General features: G+C 43.5%; 1 pseudogene; it reads left to right on the plus strand.

Annotated features, from left to right (window-relative positions):
• The first annotated feature begins 2,591 nt into the window (after positions 1-2,591).
• On the plus strand, positions 2,592-3,302 carry LOC142424048 (dnaJ homolog subfamily B member 6 pseudogene; annotated as a pseudogene).
• Positions 3,303-9,091: the final 5,789 nt, after the last annotated feature.

Consider the following 9,091-nt stretch of genomic DNA (forward strand, 5'->3'; position numbering starts at 1 on the left):
AGACATGCTGTCCCCTCCCTGGAGCACACTGAGACAGACGACAATACTGGGGACATGTGGCGGGGCGTAGTCCAATCTGAAGCCCCCCACCCGCCCCCCACACACACAGCAGGGAGAGCCAAGAAGGGAACAGAACAGAACTGCAATGGGAACAAAGGAAAGGCACAAAGCCCCTGAAGAGTCCCCAAAAATAGGCTGCAGGCTAGGAGGGAAGTGCCCGTAATTCCCCCAGGACCACTAGGGAGATAGTCATATAGGTCAGCGGACAGACCTGGAATTAAATATGGCTTTTTTTGTGTGTTTTTGTTTTTCTTTTTTCAACCTTTGTTTTCTTTTTGTTTGATCTCTGTTATTGTTGGGTTGCCTACTTATATAAGACAGGCATGGGAAGTGAGCTCAAGGAGAAAGCAATGGATCAATGGTCCTGGAGGGACTAGGGGGAGAAGAAGACGGGGGAAGGGAGTGGTGAGCAAGCAACATCATAGACAGGGGAACTTGTAGGGAATTAAAAGTAACACAGGAGGGCGCAGAGATCCTGGGAGTGTTGGAGCAACAGCAATCTAGATGAGAGGAATTACTAAGAGGTGCAAGTGGGGCGAATGTGATGGTGGGGCAGGAGGAAGGTAAAAGGAAACAGAGGAACAATCTAGGAAGCAAAGTTATGGATAGAGGTATAAGCATAGGTGTGTTACATATGTAAATACATTGATACATAAAAATAGAGGTATTGGCCCATGTACATATACTTATATGGCAATACACTGAGGTTGTGGATGGACTTCAAGCCTCTGCTCATGCCCTCCCTCAATGCAAAAACACTTTATTCTAGCAACCTGGCATCCTGTGATGCTCACCCTCCCAACACAATCGCTGAAGACAAAATGGGTGCAGAAGCAAATGTGGTGGGGAAGAGTGGGTAGTGCCTGTCTATCAAAAGATATAGCATCTAGGGTCTTAAAGGCATGAAGTTAAACAAATGACCATCTAGCAGAGAAGCAACAAAGCCCACATGAAAGAAGTACACTAACCTGTGTGATCATGAGGTGTCACTGGGACTAGGTGACAGGCATCAGAAAACCCAAAACAAACAAACAAACCATATTGTTGAGAATGAGGAGGGTCTGAGCAGAAACCCAAAGTCCATCTGTAGACAATGGGACATCCCCTCACAGAAGGATCATGGGAAGGAATGAGTCAACCAGGGTGCAGGAAAGCACCAATGAAACACACAATAGTCCTCTGGTTCCTTGAGGCTTTCTCATCCCCCACTATCATGATCCCAGTCCTGCCTTTCACTGCGGGCTAGACTGAAGCAAGTGCACAGGTACAGAGAAGACGTAAGAGCTCACGACACACAGAATCCAGAGTAGCGATACCAGGAGGGCAGAGGGAAGGTGGGGGAGGCGAGGAGAGGAAGGGGGAACACATAACCACACACACTCACCCTGGAGGGGGACAAACAACAGAAACCGTGGGGGAAGGGAGACAGTAGTCAGTGTAAGATATGAAAATAATAATAATTTATAATTTATCTAGGGGCCACGGGGGAGGAACTGACACCAAGGGCTCAATAGAAAGTACATATCTAGAAAACAATGGTGGCAACCTATGTACAAATGTGCTTGACACAATTGATGTATGGATTGTGACAAGAGCTGTAAGAGACCTCAAAAAATGGGGGGGTTTTTTTAAAGCAGAAAAACTGAATGGATGTCATATTTAACCCCTGTAGCAGGAGGAGGCACCTGCCTCTCCCCCGGCCCCTCCTTCACAAACAGCTGTTTTAACCTTGGAACTTGGTGCTTCGGAGGCAGAGAAAAGCAGTAAGAAGGAATTATCTCTAGAATGAGCTTAACTCTGCTGCCACTTAGTTAAAAGTGATAAACTTTCTAATTCAGTGATTGCTTAGCTTATAATGTAAAAATTAGCAAGAGAAAAGAATTTAGATGGTTGCAGCAAGTTGCAGAAAGTCAGAGTAAGTTGCACATAGGCAAAAAAAAAGTTATATGGAAAGTAAGTAGTTCTGTCTTATAGGATGTCTGATTATGCCAGAAGGTGAAAGATGATCAACGAAACTGGAAAGTATACAGTAATTTGTTTGGAGAGAAACTGATGAGAAAGGAGAAGTGAATGCGTTCATTACATAAAAATGAGTACAGGATAGGAATGTGAGAGTCTGTTAAATTGGGCCTCACTGAACAGCATGGCTTGTGTTTTCTTAAAATTGACTGAAAGGAATGGAGGAAAGTAAATTAACCATACAGTTTCAGATGATTCATAAAAAGCCTTGAAGTTCTCTCAGAAACAGAGGGGAGCCAATCCCTCTGGACCTTAAAGATGACATCTCTGAATTCTAGTTAATACATTTAGCAGAAAGGATAAACACCAAGAACTTCAGGAGCTTACTGCTCCTATACCAGAATTGTATCTTTCAGGCTTTAGCAGATCCGTATAAAAATGATGGTGCTGGGTAAATTGATACCACCTCCACCACTACCAGCAGGGCCAGACCCCAGCTGCCCCACTGCCCGGCCCCTCCTCCTCCCTGCTGCTGGCTGCCCACCGCAGGACGTGGTCCAACAACCTGTTAAAACTATGAAGTTCTAGGTGTACAGAGGCATGCTTCACCCAAGGATATTAAAAAATATTTTTTAAAATGAGGTGGCATCCTGATAAAAATCCTGAGAATAAGAAGGAAACAGAGATGAAGTTCAAACAAGTAGCTGAGGCATATGAGGTGTTATCAGATGCTAAAAAATGGTGCATCTAATGACAAGTATGGCAGAGAAGGAGTAAAAGCTGGAGGTGGAGGTGGAGGTGGAGGTCATGTTGATAGTCCATTTGAGTTTGGCTTCACATTCTGTAATCCAGATGATGGCCTCAGGGAATTTTTTTGGTGGAAAAGATTCATTTTCATTTGACTTCTTTGACCTATTTGAGGGTTTTTTTGGGGGGGGATCTTAAAGGCCTGCAAGGAAGCCAAACTCAAGGCACAGGATCCTTTTTCTCTGCCTTCAGTGGGTTTCCATCGTTTGCAGGTGGATTTCCTGCTTCTGATATAGGATCTACTTCCCTTAGTTCACTGCATCTTGGGAGCCGCTCTTCATTTGCTTCCACACCATATGGTGGGAGTGACATGGGCAGATTCAAATCCACATCAACTTCAGCTACAGTAACGAATGGCAGAAAAATCACAACAACGAGAATTGTTGAGAATGGAAAGAGTAGACGTTGAAGATGTCCTGGTAGAGTCCTTGACAATAAATGATCAGGAGCAGCTGCTACACTTGGATAATAAGTAATTCAACGAATGCATTAACAGAAATGGTGAATGCTTCAAAGCACCATTTGAAGATTCACAGGAACTTTTTTTGAAGATCTCAAATGAACTCTACTTTCAACATAACTGTACCTAACCTAAAGTTTTTGACAACAGCTCATCTGAGCACCTATTTGTCATAGACCTTTGAGTTATGGTTGGGACCACCTTGCTAGGGTCATTTTTGTTCTTTAAAATGGTTGTAAATTTATTTATGCACTTTGGTTGGTGGGTTTTTTTCTTTCATTAAACTTAATCCAAGGCAAACCATGATTCTGTAATAGAGCTAGGAGAAAGCTGTATGCTAACACCACATGGCCCTTGCTCTTTGCCATTTTGTTTGCAACGTGAGCCAAGGCCTTTCGGTGCTGGGAAGTTACCATTGCCAGCTTGACTCTCTGACAAAAATAATATTTCTTTTTCTACAGTAACTATTGAGTAATGAAAGATAATGCTTTGATGTAATACATTTCTGGTTTAATGTAAATTAAGGATGTTTTCCAGTTGTTCGTGTGTGGAAAACAGAACAGCAAGAGAGTGTGTATGGATGAAGCCTTTTTTCTCATATATTATTAAGAAGATTGGCAGGTGGGTTTCTGGGATGGAGTGAAGAATCCCAATCACATTCTCATAATTAATATTGTTCCCCACTACATCCTCCCACACTAGTGCTGCCTTAGAGTTACCTCTTATAAGCATATGGCTGATTGCTATCCAGCCAGCAATAGCTCCTATAGCTTTCACTACAAGAGCAGACATGTGCTATTGCTCTCTAGGCTCTGAAGACAGCCAGCCCCCCTTACCAGCCCCTGACACTGGTATTAGGTTACTCCTCTAGTATACTCAGAGATCTTTAGGGTAGGGTACATCCCACTTTGTTACATATGTGGTTACCTGTAATTAGGGGGTCTTGCACGCCCCTAGAATATGTAAGCCTCTGTTGGAAATATATTCTCTCTCTCTGCACGGACCTGGCTCCTGAAGTCATGACCTCGGAGGTGAAGCTTGCATGCTTTGTCTTGTCTGCTGTCTCTTTAATTTACCCCTTCAGTACACAACCACCCCTCGGACCCATTCGGTTGTGGGGGCTGGTACCCCACATTCATGAATACTGGCAACTTAGCAAGTTTTGAAAATTCTTTAAATATGTAATGTTAAGTTAAATCTAAAATAAAGCTGGTAAAATAGATCTTTGTCATTTGCTTTAAAAATAATAAATGCTAATGTGTTTGGTGCATTCGTTTCCCCAAACCTGATGATTATGAGTGGATCCCCGTCAATTCCTTTACAAGGCATCAATCATGCTGCAGCCACCTTCCTCAAAGAAGACCTGTCCACTGCTTGAAGGTTCATTTTCCCGGCAGGTAAACAGATAAAGAATAGGGTCAGGAAGAGAGCAGACTCATGGGCCAACAATGCCCCCTAGCAGCTTGAATTAGTCATCTCGGTTTTCTTCCACTTCCCGAAAAGGATTTGGGCTACTGTTCTCTTTAGCAGGAGGAATGACAGGGACAGAACTAAGGCTTCCACCCTGCCTGCTAGGGAATGAACAGAGGATCCTGTGACAACAAGTTGTGGACAAAGACTCCGTAAGGACTGGCTGGTAAACACCTTAGCTTTGAGGCCAGGCCTTAGTGGAAATCCTGACCCAGGACCGTACTTAGGGACAACTCTGAGCCATTGGCCCAGAGCCACAGTCCAGATAGATTTGAAAGAAATGATGCATGAGGCACAAAGACAAACTGAGTAAGTGTTTAGAAAGTTGGGGCCCATCTGCAAAGCTGCAGCTCTTTGAAAGTGCCGCTTCCAAACAGGAAGCTTTTGCCTAGACCGCGTCCCCTCTCCACTGGTGAGGGGTGACCTGCTTCACTCTCAGAGCAACGTGTATTTCATCTATGTTTAAGTTGTCCCTTCTCAACTTGATAGGGAGACCTGCGGCTTTGTATGTGTGTGTGTAGGGGGGGGAGGAGTCCTTATCTCTGGACCCTAACAAACCACATGGGTAACAGCCCAGGCGTGAACCTCACATACAGGACCCTGTGATAACAGGCTGAGTAAACGCCTTAACCTCGAAGCCAGGCCCTGGTGAACATCATGACACCAGACTGTACTGGAAGATAATCCTGGGACAGTCTCTAACATGCGGATCCTGAGCTGCAGCCGAGATAAATTTGGAAGAAAGATGCACTAGACCCAAGGATGAACAGAGCAACTAATTAGAAAGTTGCTTGACCACCTGCAGAGTGGAAACTCCTTCCCCTTTGAAAGTGTCATTTATTAAACCAGAAGTGTCCCCTAGATAAGGGCCCTTCTCCACTCCAGAGGGGGGCCCTGCTATCTCAACTGTGCTTAAAGTGTCCTTCCTACCTCAGGAGAAGGACCCACTTCATTTCTTTTGAAGCGATCCTATGCTTTAATAGAACCGTGGCTTTTCTCTTTGCTCCTGCGTGGCTCTGCATGCCTGCATGCAAGAGGGGCGGAGCTTATCTCTGCGCCCTCACAGACCATACATGTCTGATTACCCAGTGCACAACAAACTGGGCATTCAACTTCACAGCTTGAGTTTGCCACTGGTTTCCTCTCCTCCCTTTGTGAATCTGTACCTAAGCTAGCAGACTGCGTTTGTTAAGTGCTACGGGGATTGGGTTCTTGCCTTAACTAAGAGAAATATTTACTCTGGTGAGACACAAAAACAACAATGGAGAATTTCATTAGTAGCTCTTCAGGGGGAGAGGCCATAACCAGTAAGTCAGGATATTGGCTGCTTCCCCCAGCACATGTGCTTGGAAACATTTTAAGGATCCCCAAAGGGCATGAGAGATTCTAAAAGCATCCATATTCGCATACTTTGTCCTCACTCGATGATGCCAAGTACAAGGGGGGCTGGGGCATGTAGTCCCGAGGGAAAAAATGTACCCCAGGAGATGGCGCCAATCCATGGTCTCTGTGGCAATATCTGTGTGAAGATTTCGTGATTTCAGCTGCTCTGAACCCTCACCCACAAGGGAACTGCTCTCATCTGTTCTGGTCACGCTGTACATTTGTTAAATAAATGCTTTCATTGGGTCATAATCCAAATATCAACGAGTTCAACAGTTCAGTCATATCAAGAGTTGGACAATCATTACCACAATCAGTTTTAGAACAGTTCCTTCTTTCTCGTTCTCTTTGTTATTTGCTCCCCATTTGCCCCCATCTGCCCCTGCCATAGCCCCAGCTACTGTCTACATGTTCACGCATTCTGATTGTTGTACACAGAAAACCATTCAAAACAAGGAGTCGATAAAGCTAAGAACAACAATAAAATAAAATAGAGGAAACCCTCAATTGAAAAAGAAACAGAAGTTATTAAAAACTAGGACAACTTTAAAATGGATCCAAAGGGAGATCAAATGATAATGTTAAATTTCACCTTAGTTCTATCTGTTGCTATCCACTTTCTGATTCATTCTGTCTGGTAGCAAGGCTGTACGTATCCCTGGTTCATGATCAGAGGGATTCACCAGAGGTTTCCTACAGCTGTATTCCCCCTTCACATTTTTGGCTAGAACTTTTTAATGTGTCAAAAAGGGGGTCAAATCAAATGTAACCGTTTAATCATTCAAACTAGAGGTTACGTTTCATCTACTATACTCGACTCTACAACACTTTCTGTTAACTATGGTCAGAGGGAGATCACCAGAAACTTAATCTATGTGTGGATCCTGCAAATGGATTTGGGGCTCCCGCTGTCATCCATAGCTTCGTGCAAACCAGTTCACCATTTAAGCTCTGATACTATTCCCTCCTTTAGATTTGGATTATATTGTTTACAATCCTTAGATCACACGGGTAGTTTGCTTCTTCCATGGGGACCTAGTTGATCCCTCACTTAGAAGACTACCTGTTTAAAGGCAATCCTTTAAGACCGCAGATATTATTCTTTCTGATAGCTGGGTATAATCTAGTTTCTTTACCACATTTAATCTGTAGCACCTGTATCTTCAGTGATCTCTTCATAAGGGCACGTATCAAGCAGGGCTAGGTCATTAGAATTCTTCGTTCTTAGATTGGGGTTGGGATTGAGTATGAACCCAAAATCTATGCATATATCTATAGTTTACATATGCCTGTGGCTCCCCTTAGAGAATGTTAGAAAACATAATCAATCATCTCCCTGCAACAAAAGGTCATTCTATTGAGTGTCATTAATTTAGCCAATGGGAACAGGTTTAAAACACAGTTGAGAAAAGGAAATTATAAAAGTGTAGGATGGCTACAAACCACAATACAGAACTACTGACTTACACATTAAATCCTTAAGTGACTGGACACTGTTTATACAAACAATGAGGGTTGGCGATAAGGTAGAACTTTCAATAGTATTTGTTGACAATGGCAGAGGCGGCCCACCAGATTAATACACATGTTAATAAAGTAAGAAGGGCATTGAATTGGTAAGTATATGGTAGACTGCCAGTCCTATACCCTTGGTATAGCTATCTTCTGCTCCTTCTCACACCACATGGTTTCAGCCTTAAGTCCAAGGGCTATCAGTATGTGTGAGGTAAAGTCCAGTTCAGTTAATGGGGTTTCCACATTGAGTCCTTCTGGTGTGGCTTACGAAAGATGTTGTATGCCTGTCAAACACAGGGACTAATGTCTCAGTGGTCTATAACACATGGCCTGGGCACCAGGAGCAGCATAGAAAATATATTGAAAGTGCCCAATTGGGAACATTGTACCACGCATATTGTCCCCTTGAGCTCCATATAAGTGTTGCTGAGCACTGTTTCCCATTGGAAGATTGGTCCTCCCATTTTTCTACCAATAGAAATGCACTTGTCTTCTCCGTGATGGGCATGCTCCCCTTCTTCCATTTTGATAAGAGTTTCCCTTCTGGATCAATTATCACTGTGGTAGGAGGGGCCGTTGGTTTGGGGTGGCCTTAGTATAATTTTGTACAGTATCAACTAAATGGTCATCTCCCTTGCCTGGATCTTGGCAATCTGACCCCAGTTGCAATGAGATCTCCTCTGTCACAGTGGGTTTTTTGTTTTGTTTTGTTTTTTATTAGGGGCTCATACAACTCTTATCACAATCCATACATATACATACATCAATTGTATAAAACACATCTGTACATTCTTTGCCCTAATCATTTTCTTTTTTTTATCTTTTTTTTAAATTTTTTTTTAAATTTTAACAATTTATTAGGGGCTCATACAATTCTTATCACAGTTCATACATATACATACATCAATTGTATAGAGCACATCTGTACAGTCCCTGCCTAATCATTTTTTCTCCTCTTTTCGTTTTTTACATTTTATTAGGGACCCATACAACTCGTATCACCATCCATACATATACATACATCAATTGTATAAAGCACATCCATACATTCCCTGCCCCAATCATTCTCAAAGCATTTGCTCTCCACTTAAGCCCCTTGCATCAGGTCCTCTTTTTTTTTTTCCCCTCCCTCCCCTTTCCCCCCCTCCCTCATGTGCCCTTGGTAATTTATACCTCGTTATTTTGTCATATCTTGCCCTATCCGGAGTCTCCCTTCCCCCCTTCTCTGCTGTCCCTCTCCCAGGGAAGAGGTCACATGTGGATCCTTGTAATCAGATCCCCCCTTCCAACCCACTCACCCTCCACTCTCCCAGCATCGCCCCTCACACCCTTGGTCCTGAAGGTATCATCCACCCTGGATTCCCTGTACCTCCAGCCCTCATATGTACCAGTGTACAGCCTCTGCCCTATCCAGTCCTGCAAGGTAGAATTCGGATC

The sequence above is a fragment of the Tenrec ecaudatus genome, chromosome 13, assembly GCF_050624435.1.
Source record: "Tenrec ecaudatus isolate mTenEca1 chromosome 13, mTenEca1.hap1, whole genome shotgun sequence".
NCBI lineage: Eukaryota > Metazoa > Chordata > Mammalia > Afrosoricida > Tenrecidae > Tenrec > Tenrec ecaudatus.